Consider the following 13,146-nt stretch of genomic DNA (forward strand, 5'->3'; position numbering starts at 1 on the left):
ATTATACAGAGTGAAGTAAGCCAGAAAGAAAAACACCAATACAGTATACTAACACATATATATGGAATTTAGAAAGATGGCAATGACGACCCTGTATGCAAGACAGGAAAAAAGACGCAGCTGTCTATAACAGACTTTTGGACTCAGAGGGAGAGGGAGAGGGTGGGATGATATGGGAGAATGGCATTCTATCATGTATACTATCATGTAAGAATTGAATCGCTAGTCTATGTCTGACGCAGGATACAGCATGCTTGGGGCTGGTGCATGGGGATGACCCACAGAGATGTTATGGGGAGGGAGGTGGGAGGGGGGTTCATGTTTGGGAACACATGTAAGAATTAAAGATTTTAAAATTAGAAAAATAAAATAAAATAAAATTAAAAAAAAAAAAAAAAGATGGACTGGCTTGGCTTGAGTAGCTGAGAGCACACCGTACACTTATTTTTAGCCTTCTTTAATGTTTTCAGATGAGCGCAGCTCTGAAATAGAAAGGCTGACCCATTTCGGTGACATTTTCCCAAGGATGTCACAACACTGTGCTCATCTCCCCTTCAGCCCAGATCCAGTCGCAGTGTCCCCAAATTAAAGTCAAATGCCCCTCGGGAAGATCAATGGAAAGACAGTGGGGGGACTTGGTTTCATAACACGTCATCCAAACAGTCATACTTTCCACTTGATGAGCTTTCCTTGGCTTTAAAGTAACAAGAGTGACTAAAAATCACTAAATGTAGTTCTGTGCTTTGAATCTTCAGGGTCATACGTTCAGTCCAGGAGAGAAATTGAGCACAGGGTAACAGATGAAGCCACAGAGAAGCTAGAAGCATGCTAAGAGAAGGTCTCATGTAGCATTTGTATTTTGTTTTCGACAAATAAGAGAGCTCAGAGGTGTCACTTGCCCAAGTCCACTGAGCGGGTAAGTGACCACACGATTCTTTCTCAGTGGTTGTGGGATGGACGGGTATTTGGCAAGATCTGAAGGGCCAGACTTTCCTAATAAACAAACTGTACAGTTTTATTTTACTTTCTTTCTTTCGCCCCACCCTGGCAATAGAAGACTAGAGTCAGACATTCTCCATGGTTGCTGTTGTTTCGTCACAGTCATGTTCAACGCTTTGCGACCCCATGGACTGTTGCCCCCCAGGTTTCTCTGTCCATGGGATTTCCCGGGCAAGAACACTGGAGTGGGTTGCCATTTCCTTTGCCAATGTATGAAAATGAAAAGTGAAAGTGAAGTCGCTCAGTCATGTCCGACTCTTTGTGACCCCACGGACTGTAGCCCACCAGGCTCCTCCGTCCATGGGATTCTCCAGGCAAGAACACTGGAGTGGGTTGCCATTCCCTCCTCCAGGGGATCTTCCCAACCCAGGGATCAAACCGAAGTCTGCGGCTTTGCAGGTGGATTCTTTACCACTGAACCACCTGGGAAGATTATTCTTTGGTTTCTTCAACTCAATAGCTTGGTCATGTTTCCAAACTCATTAAGTGAAGTGAAAGTGAAGTAAAGTCACTCAGTCATGTCCGACTCTTTGTGACCTGGTGGACTGTAACCCACCAGGCTCCTCTGTCCATGGGATTCTCCAGGCAAGAATACTGGAGTGGGTTGCCATTTCCTTCTTGAACTCATTAGATAGATATTAAATGTCAAATTAGTTTACAAAACACTTCAAAGTCCTGACTCTTCTGTCCTGTAAGCATGTTTTATTTCATCTACTGGGCCAGTTATACATGGTTGCTGATTCCTAGAACATTCTTGGGTGAATGTTCACCTTCCCTTTTCATAGCCAGTTTACTGCCTTAGAGGGTAAGCATTTCCCCATGTGGTGTCACAAAGTGAGGGAGGAGCTGAGACTGTGAAGTAGGTTTTGCCTTTACCTTTCCCAGGGCACCCAGGTATTGTTCTAGCCCTGGAATACAGCTAGTTCCGCCTCTGTATTCTGACTTCATTTCCGATGCCTTCATGGAATGAGAGCTGAGCTAGCTGACTGGAAACACCAGTCAGGGATCCCTGTGGGAGTGTTGTGTTTCTTCCTCTAAAACAAGGCACTAAGGGAGACAATAGATGTAGACCATCCTGGTGAATGTTCCCAGGAAGTCATTTTCAGCCTCAAAATAAAGAAATAAAAGGAAATTGATCTGTTAAAAAGTATGATGTCAGGATTTGTTGCTGTTTCCTCATTTGCTTTTGCCCCCTCTTTCTGTATGTTTCACATCACACCGGTGTTCGCTATTATATTCCTGTAGTGGACACTGAGTAACTAAAAATCATGTGGGCTGGTATAGGAACCAGAAAGAATCTGTGAATAACAAATTTGCTGTACTAGTGACTTGGGAGATATAGTCACCCCATCCGCCCAAATGCAGAAGATGTTAACCACACCCTTAAAGGTGTGATCTGATCTGATCCGATCTCTGTATGTTTGGGGCCCATCAGCCTCTCCCAGCACTGGTAGCGATTGTGAGGGCATAAATACTCTTTGCTGTTGAAAATCATCTGAAAGGGCTTCAGTATTAGGATCACCTTGGACCTGGGTCCCAGTCTTCAGGCTATTCCCTTGCACTGTGTGCTTGGGCTGGGTGGGTGATCTCTCTGCACCTCTACTGTCTGGATTAAACAAATGCAACTAGAGTGGGCTTTCAGATGCATCTGATCCAAGTTTCTTAATTTTGATGAGAGGAAACTGAAGCTTAGAGAGAAGAGAGCTTCTTAAAGTTCCCCCGGCTGCCTGGCCAGTGTGAGAGTTGTTCCAGAGGCTAGACTTCTGCCTCTCACCTCCCCCCTTTCCTACTACCCACTACTGCTGGCACCAAGCTACTGATGTTCCTAGTGACTCAGATGGTAAAGAAACTGCCTGCAATGCAGGAGACCCAGGTTTGATCCCTGGGCCAGGAAGATCCCCTGAAGAAGGAAAAGGCTATCCACTCCAGTATTCATGCCTGGAGAATTCCATGAACAGATAGCCTGGTGGGCTGCAGTTGATAAGTTCACAAAAGGGTCGGACACGGCTGAGCCACTAACACTTTCTTCTTTTTCCATTAATTCTGGGTCAACAGAGGAAAACTGATTCAATCTTTCCTAATGGCAACCTGAGCCATAATGATTTGAAATCTATTTTTGCACCTTCTTGAAATTAAAAGCCTGGTATGCCTAGTATTCGGAGAAGACAATGGCAACCCATTCCAGTACTCTTGCCTGGAGAACCCTATGGATGGAGGAGCCTGGTGGGCTGCAGTCCATGGGGTCGCTAAGAGTGGGACACGACTGAGCGACTTCACTTCCACTTTTCACTTTCATGCATTGGAAAAGGAAATGGCAACCCACTCCAGTGCTCTTGCCTAGAGAATCCCAGGGACAGAGGAGCCTGTTGGGCTTCTGTCTATGGGGTCGCACAGAGTCAGACACGACTGACGCAACTTAGCAGCAGCAGCAGCAGCATGCCTAATATTTTCTTTTTTATACACAGCGCTCACCCAACATGTAAGTGATGGTTGTTTTGGGTAGAAGCACCAGAAGAGGACTCTAGAGATAAAGAAAAAATAAAGGGCATTCTGGGATGATTATGGAGGTGAACAGTGATCCGAAGAAAGAGGTTAAAAATTGTATCTCCGTGGCACAACTGCTGAGCCTGCGCACTCTGGAGCCCAAGCACTACAAGTAGGGTCTGTGCACCTCAACAGAAGATCCAGAATGTCACAGCTAGAATCCTGCATGTCCCAGCTAAGACCTGAGGTAGCCAAATAAATCAATAAATAGCCTTAAAAAATTATATCTCATGAAAGAGTTTGACTTCAGAGAATGCAGAGAAAGGACTGTGACTGTCACCCTCCAATCAGCATCCCCAGGAGAAGGAACAGGAAAGGATTAACCGGAGTCAGTCCATACCTGGATCAATAAGGCATAGACACAGGACAGGGACGGTGCTCACATGAGGCTCCTGGAGACTGCACAGCACACCATCTGTCTCAGCTCCACACACTCTCAACAGTCATGATGACCCCATGTCAGGAAGTCCTTCCAGGGTCATTCACTATCTGTATCCTTCATGCGTAAGCCTCAGTGAGATACTTGGATCCTCAGGTTCTAGGAGTCGAGGGAATCTGAAGAACAAGAATCTTGGGAGACCTGGGAGCTTTAATTTGTCTGCTACTCTGGAAAGTGAAGCAGAAATTTGGGAAAGGAATGATCCTGAGAAGACAGATACCAAGTCATGATTTCGAGCTGATTCAAAGAAATCTGAAAGGCCTTCTAAGCTAGTAACCCCTTCATGGTTTCATTCTCTTTAGAAATGGCCCTGCTAATAAGTCATTAGCAGGTAGATGTTTCAGAGATAGTAAGATCACTATGCCTGGTGCCATTGCTGCTCAGATGTTATCATCCAAAGTGGCTGTTGTAATCTAGACTAAACTTGTCTTCACTGAACTTTCACTCATTGATACTAATCCTCTCTCTTGAATCATATAGGACATCTAATCCTTTTTTCCAGAAGACTGTCTTCCCATGGTACTACTTGTAAGCAGAGGGCTGTGTGTGGCTGGTGTCATATGCAAATAGTCTATTAAGTACCCTTAGTTCTTATTTTTCCATCACTTAAAAGAGTAAATAGTCTTATGTAAAATGATTATGTATCATTCAACTATTCACAAAAAAGTATCTCATCCTTCATTCCAATCTATCAACTTTGAAGTTACCAAATATTATAAGTTAACCAATTCCAAGGAAAATTGCACAATAGTATTTGAGATAAAAGAAAAAGAGGATTAAAACTGTAAACAGTTATAAGCAGGATTCCAACCACCCACCACTTCACTCCACAGTCCAGGTATCACCACGCTAATAAAAAATTCTTGCAACCAGCATCACAAGGATCTCTTTAACTCTGCATATTCCAGAGAGGGAGACAAGCAATGATTAAGCATTTTCTTTCAGATGCAACTTAATGAAGACATGAAGGCGGATTTCCTCCTGAGCGAAATTGGACCTACTAGCACATGATTCCACTCTTATCTATACCTCCCCGTCAAAAGATGTTTAAACCAGAAAAAAAAATGCTAAAGACAAAGAACCAGATTTTCTTAAGTCTACAAAGTTTCTATGTTTCCAAAGCCGTGATTTTTCCCAATTTTAAGTGAATATAATAGCCCTTAATACTGTAAATTATTCAATTTGCAGCTAATAAAAATTTTAATAAAACAAAAGATGCTTGAATAAAACTACCTTAAAATTGAAAGCACATTATCTTATTAGAGAAAAACAACTTTATTTAATTGTTTGTTCTATTCTTATGCATCTTTAATTTCCTCTGAGTAATACTGAATGAACTAACCATTCAAAAATCATATTCTTGGAACAATGACAATTGTATTCTTTTTAGATTTAATGCAAAGTGCATATTTCCATTTTCTTGCTTTGCTTTGTGCTTTGCCTCAGTCCTTTCTAAATTCTCTGAGGTACTGAGGCTTGTTGTTGTTTAGTTGCTAAGTCATGTCCAACTCTTGGCAACTCCATGGACTGCAGCATGCAAGCTCCTCTGTCCTCCACTGTCTCCCAGAGTTTGCTCAGGTTCATGTCCATTGAGTCAGTGACGCCATCCAACCATCCCATCCTCAGTCTCCCACTTTTCTTTTTGCCTTCAGTCTTTCCCATCATCAGGGTCTTTTCCAATGAGTCGGTTCTTCTCATCAGGAAGCCAAAGTATTGGAGCTTCAGCTTCAGCATCAGTTCTTCTAATAATTATTCAGAGTTGATATCCTTTAGGATTGACTGGCTTGATCTCCTTGCAGTCCAAGGGACTCTCAAGAGTCTTCTCAAACACCACAGTTCCAGTTGCCCTCTTGAATTGGGTACTCAGTTGCCCTCTGCTTATTCCTAATCTGCCAATTTCAGGAGTAAGCATTCTTGCCAAAAGCATCTCAAAAGAGGGTGCTGAAATCACAGATATTCTCCATGACTGATAACCTCTCCCCAGGCATTTTTTCATTACCTAGAGTTCTTGGGGAGTATGGCTAAGACAAATATCCTTCAAAGCTTCCCACAGTGCCTGTCACAGAATATATAATCATGGTCATTTAACAGATTCATGCAATAGACGGTGAAAGGCTGTGACATTGTCCCAGAGAATTGAGCATCCGTCAGGTATCACCCTTGCTCTTTTCAAGAGGACCTCTCACATCTATCACTTCTGTTTCTTGTGAACCCATCCAGGGAATAAAACTAAGTCTATTTCCATATCTTACTGAAGAATGTTCTTATATAGAGCAACAAGAGCTCTGGTTAAATGTTAGATGGGACCTCAGTTATGGAAGTTCCAAGAATCACAATGCAAAATAGCTTCTTGCTAGATTAATTTTGACACTTTTATTTACAATGTGAATTTCAATGTGAATTTTATGCAAGGCTGTATTATCCACTGTTTTCCAAAAATGGAATATTCCTTGGAATTTCTTGATTAAAAAAAAAAAATCTCTTTTAAAAAAAATAGGAAAGATTAAATTCTCCTTTGCTTATAGGCATTTTGATGAGATGTTTTATAGTTAAAGCTAACAACCCTTCTGCATTTCTGCAGTAAAATAGTCACTGATTTAAAAAGGCAAGAATGATGCCTTTGATCTATAAATTAGTAACCGTCATTTAAGGAAGACATGGCCTGACAGATTTACACTTATGAAAAGTGTTCATTATCCCCAAAGTGACAGGACAAGAGATCTTCTGGTGATCTGTGGGTAATCAATTTTGAAAATAATACCACAAAGAATACATCATGATGAAATAATGCAGCAAGCCCATGAATGAAAACACATGTTATATACAGTGTTTGTTCAAATGCACAAGCAACATCTCCCACACTGGCCTCACTGAACTTTTTCCACTGCCGATGCTGGAGGGTTGATGGAAATAACTAGAGATTCTCTTGTTTTGGTTAGACAAATACAAATAAAGTAAACCACATCATTTTCTGCACAGAGATTATTCAGGTCACATTCATTGTTTTCAGGTTACCGTGCATGTTGTGACTATTTTAAATTATGCTCAGAGTACATTAAGAGGAAAAAGCAACAATGACATAAAATCAGTATGACTAAATAAAAATCCCTGGATTATATATATATATATATATATATATATATATATCCCAAGGCTCAATTGTAAAGAATCTGTCTGCCAGTGCAGAAGTCACAGGAGACATGGGTTGATCCCTGGATCAAGAAGATCGCCTAAAGAAGGAAACAGCAACCCACTCCAGTATTCTTGCTGGAGACTCCCATGGACAGAGGAGCCTGGTGGGCTACAGTCTGTGGGACTGCAGAGTTGGACATGACTGAACGACTGAGCACATGTATACACACACATGCATGTGTCGAACCCAGCTTCAACATCTGCTCAGCACTTAATGTCAGAGTTCAGAAAGTGTGAGCTATTCTATAGCCTTAAAACCTCCAATCTCCAAATTCTATTTTCCTGGGACAGAAATGTCAGTTTGCAATTGTCTCCTTTTCCTTTGCTCCTTGTGAAAGGAAGCTATGAAAACCACCAGGTGGGGTAAATAGGAAGCGAGAGCCTGGGTTCTCATCAAGGTCTCCCAGGAGAACAAAGGGTGGGAAACAGGGCCACAGGTGATTTCCCAGAGGAGAAACACCACGAGTACCCAACTTACCTGGAGGAGAGGACGTTCCCAAGGATGTCTTACACTTTCTCAGGAAAACTTACATCCCTTCACAGCCTGCCCTCTGTCTGCTTCTCAGTCTTATCTCCTGTCCTCCTCCTCCCCTAATCCACACTCTAGACACACTGAGTTACTTGGGGATTCCAAATTCCCTCATGTATGTTGTTCTGTCTGTTGTGGTTGCTCCCTCCCACCCTCCACCTCTGAGTTCATTTCTACTTATCCTCAGCTTTCTTTATGGTCCAGCTCTCACATCCATATGTGACTGCTGGAAAAACCAAAGCTTTGACTAGACAGACCTTTGTCGACAAAGTAACCGCTCTGCTTTTTAATATACTGTCTAGGTTGGTCGTAGCTTTTCTTCCAAGGAGAAAGCATCTTTTAATTTCATGGCTACAGTCACCATCTGCAGTGATTTTGGAGTCCAAGAAAATAAAGTCTGTCACTGTTCCCATTGTTTCCCTATCTATTTGCCATGAAGTGATGGGACTGGATGCCATGTTTTCTGAATGCTTGTTTTTCGTTTTTCAATTCTTTGTTTTCTGAATGTTGAGTTTTAAGACAACTTTTTCACTCTCCTCTTTCACTTTCATCAAGAGGCTCTTCAGTTCCTCTTTGCTTTCTGCGGTAAGGATGGTGCCATCTGCATATCTGAGGTTATTGATATTTCTCCTAGCAATCCTGATTCCAGCTTGTGCTTCTTCCAGCCCAGCGTTTCTCATGATGTTCTCTGCATACAAGTAAAATAAGCAGGGTGACAATATACAGCCTTGATGTACTCCTTTCCCAATTTAGAACCAGTCCATTGTTTCATGTCCGGTTCTAACTGTTGCTTCTTAACCTGCATACAAATTTCTCAGGAGGCAGGTAAGGTGGTCTGGTATTCCCATCTCTTGAAGAATTACTCACAGTTTGTTGTGATTCACACAGTCAAAGGCTTTGACTTTGAACTACAAAGAGATCAAACCAGTCAATCCTAAGAGAAATCAGTCCTGAAAATTCATTCGAAGGACTGATGCTGAAGCTGAATCTCCAAAACTTTGGCCACCTGATGTGAAGAATTGACTCATTGGAAAAGTCCCTGGTGCTGGGCAAGATTGAAAGCAGGAGGAGGAGATGACACAGGATGAGATGGTTGGATGGTATCACCAACTCAGTGGGCATGAGTTTGGGCAAGCTCCAGGAGTTGATGATGGACAGGGAGGCCTGGCATGCTGAGTTCATGGGGCTGCAAAGAGTTGGACATGACTGAGTGACTGAACTGGTTGACTGACTGACTATCCTTCAGAGCTTGGCATAGGTATTGCCTCTTGTTAATAGTTCTTCCTAACCCTTAAACAGAGTTCTATGACCCTCCTCTTTGCTTCTATGGCAAGAAATAAACAGGGGTGAAAAAAGTCAAAAGGGATTCCTAGGTCCAGTTTTTATTGACTGAGCAGCTAACATGGTGTAGTGTTAGCTGCTCAGTCGTGTTTAACTCTTTGTGATTCCATGTACTGTAGCCTGCCAGGTTCCTCTGACCATGAAATTCTCCAGGCACAAATACTGGAGTTAGTAACCATTCCCTTCTCCAGGGGATGTTCCTGGCCCAGGGATCAAACCTGAGTCTCCAGCATTGCAGGCAAATCCTTTGCCATCAGGGCCACCTGGGAAGCATAATGTAAGAACTGGTCTTTTCAGTTTAAATGTACTGGGCAGGACTAGAATACACCACTGTCTTGCTACCAGAAAGTACTTTTTCTGAAAGGCCAGAGTTTTATGCTTTCTTCCTCAGTTGTATCAAGTGAATAGTAAAAGCTACACCGCAGAAACATAAGAGCCAGTAGCAAGCATACCTAGCTGATCACGGGATCACTAAAAATGGCGGCATGACCTCAGAACTTCTCTGCTGCCTAATCAGAGTTAGACAGTTGTTGACGGTACTCGCTGTCCCAGTGGAGCTGTCCATTGATCCTCATTTATCTGTCCAACCTGTGCCCAACCTTTTCTCCAAGACCTATTTCCACATTTGCAGCTACCTGCCTGAAGTGACAAACCATCAAGAACAAAGGTTACCACCCCATTGCAGTTCAGTTAAATAAACCAATGTTTACTTAGTGCAGATGACACAGAGGTGAGTGAGACGCTGCCATATTGTGGTACCTTATTGCTTCAAAGTGTGGTCCCTGGGCCAGCACTACTGACATTGCTTGGTAGAAATGCAGATTCCCAGGCCTCGCCCCAGACCTACTGTACCAGAATCTACATTTTAACAGGACCCTCAGAAGATTCTTACCCAAAATGAAGGGAAAAGGATGTATTTAGTCATCAAATTCATGAACAGCTGTCTAGGGAGCCAGAGCAGTCTATGGTGGCTCAGGGCTATTCTTTTTGGACCTGCTTTGTGCCTTGTCAATACTAGTGATAAACACTTCTCTTGCTTTCTCCATACCTAACTCACAGTTTATTCTGACTACTGATGCTGAATGTTTCTATGGCTTTCTTGGTCCCTCCACTGACTCATGACTGATCTGTAACAGGTAGATAGGTGAGCCATATTAACAACTTAAGACTTCCCAGGTGGCTCTAGTGGTCAAGAACTTGCCTGCTAATGCAGGAGGCTTGAGACATGGGTTTTATCCCTGGGTCGAAAGATCCCCTGGAGGAGGGCATGGCAACCCACTCCAGTATTCTTACCTGAAATATTCCATGGATAGAGGAGCCTGGTGGGCTACAGTCCATAGGGCCGTAAAGAGTCGGACATGACTGAACTGACTTAGCACGCATGCAGAAGCAACTTGTTTTCACACCAATTAGCTTGGAAAAGGGTAGTAAGGTAAAGACAATGGTGGCAACCCATTCTTCAAGAGTGCTGGTACATTTAGTCTGTTGGATGGATACACAGATGTTATTATAACAGAACAGTTGGCAGATAACATTCTGCTAAGTTGCTTCAGTCGTGTCCGACTCTGTGTGACCCCATAGACGGCAGCCCACCAGCTTCCGCTGTCCCTGGGATTCTTCAAGCAAGAACACTGGAGTGGGTTGCCATTTCCTTCTCCAATGCATGAAAGTGAAAAGTGAAAGTGAAGTCGCTCAGTCGTGTCCAACTCTTAGCGACCCCATGGACTACAGCCTACCAGGCTCCTCCATCCATGGGATTTTCCAGGCAAGAGTACTGGAGTGGGGTGCCATTGCCTTCTCCAGATAACGTTCTAGCTGGCACTAAAAACGAATAATAGGCTTCCTTTTCTAAACTGCTCAGGAAACTGAGCTCCTTTGAGTTCTTCTGGACTGTTCTTCTGTTCTCTTTCTCTCCCTCCCTCCCTCTGCTTACCTGCTTCCCTCCCCACCTGTAACCTGATCATTACCTTAAAGCATATGGCACATGGGTGGACCTGACCCTGGCACTTCAGCCTCACAAAATGGCCCCATTTCTCTTTCTGGGTAGTTCAGGAAGTCTACCACTGTGCAAGCAAGCAATCTTTCTTTCACTCCATGACCTCAGTCTCAGAGTCTCCAATTTAAAATGTGTTTCAAGTAAATAACAGTCTGTTTTCTTCAAGGTTCTTTCTGGTTTGGTGAGAAACTTTGGTGAGAGTTTGGTTAGTCTCAGTGTGACTCCTTGGTTTAGGGAGGGGGCAAGCACCAGTGATTTTGTTTCATGAAATGCTTGCTGTTGAAAGGAGACACAATGGAATTAGGTAATTCTTTTTCCTGTGGTCACCACCAGGGCTTTTTGGAGGTATCATGGATCAAATAGAAGAATAGAAGTGATATAAAGCCTGGACACGTTCGCGAGGCACTGACAAGGCCTCCAAAATTGCTGCGGCAGGCAGACAAAGAAAGTCCAGATGGCACCCAGGACAGTGTCATTCCTGTGGGCTGGTGGTTAGAAAAGACATCCCACAGGAAGCGATTGGGGATAATAATACTTTAATGACTTATGAGTTTATATATAAACCTGACTGTGCTGTGGTAAAAATAGCTTTCAGATAAATCAATTTTTTATGGAAAATGTAACTAAAACAGATGATTCCTTTCCTGGAGATTGAATTTTTCCCAATTAAGGTGGTTATTTCCATGTTGGGGTGTGGGGAGTCTTTCTTTCATGATTAATGAGTAATGTAAAATATGCACAGGAAGAAGCACCCCCTGGGAAAACATAGCTGGATGTGAGCACAGTTAATTTAACCTGAAAGTTATATCCAGAATTTCCTTCCAAAATTTCACCCCAGGATCTTTTACACTTAACTTGCCCACCCCTGCAGTCATTTCCACCCTCTCGTTCTTTCCAAGAGTGGAGCCTTGCCTCTTCCATTGCCTCCTTTCTGTCTCATGAATAATTTCCTCCTCGCAAGAAAACCATGCCAAAAAGCCTTCATTATTTCCATGACATTGCTTCTTCATGTTCTATTGTAGTTTTCATTTCACCCTGGGGACTGCAACGCCCAATTCCTGAACTGCTTTGTGTTTTTCAGTGTGTGAGTTAGCACATGCTCTTTTACAAGAACTGAAAGCTTTCCTCTTAAATCAACAAATTCTCATTGCCTAGCTCATAAAGCATCACCAACACCAGAGGCATTTTACCTGGGATCTGAGTATGCACAGGGATCCCGGACTTTTCTCATTGGTAAACAATGAAAACTTGTTAGCAAATAATAGGGAAATTTTGATGACATGGTTCAGAATTTGAACTTTGATTCTTCACAGAACCTGGTTCAAATCCTGGATTCAGTTTCTAACTGTAGGGATTCAGTAAACTATTTAACAGCTTTAAATCTCAGGACCACCATCTGAATATGTAAATAAGAATAGAATCTACTTAAAAGGTTGTGACAAAGATTAAACGAGATGATTTTTCCTACAAAATGATTATCATTGATTGAAACTTAGAAAATTTTCAATAAATGTGAGTGCTGACGTCAGAGGAAGATTGCTGGGTGACAGATGGTATAGAATAAGATCCTAGGCACTAGTTTTTAAACCAGGTAGATTTTACTCTCATCTTTATGGCCTTTGTAAGTAGATTAGAACCCCAGTAACTTAGAGAAAATATACACAGTAATCCCTTGGTATCTACAGAGGATAGACTCCAGAACCTGCGTGGATAACAAAATCCATGAATGTTCAAGTTCTTTACATAAAATGGAGTGGTCATATGACCTTCACACATCCTTGTATACTTTAAATCATCTCTAGACTACTTATGATACCTAATACTATGCAAATGTTCTGAGAAGAGTGTGTAGCACATTCAAATTTTGCTTTTTTGAAGCTTTCTGGAATTTAAAAAATATATATTTATTTTTGGCTGCCCTAGATGTTTGTTACTTTTCACAGGTGTTTTATAGTTGTGGCAAGCAGGGCCTGCTGTTCGTTGTGGTGCCTGCGTTTCTCATTGCAATGGCTTCCCTTGTTGGTGGAGCATGAGTTCTAGGGTGCTCAGCCTCAGCAGTGGTGGCCTACTGGTTTAGTTGCTCTGATGCACGTGAAGCTTCCCAGA

The sequence above is a fragment of the Budorcas taxicolor genome, chromosome 11, assembly GCF_023091745.1.
Source record: "Budorcas taxicolor isolate Tak-1 chromosome 11, Takin1.1, whole genome shotgun sequence".
Taxonomy (NCBI): domain Eukaryota; kingdom Metazoa; phylum Chordata; class Mammalia; order Artiodactyla; family Bovidae; genus Budorcas; species Budorcas taxicolor.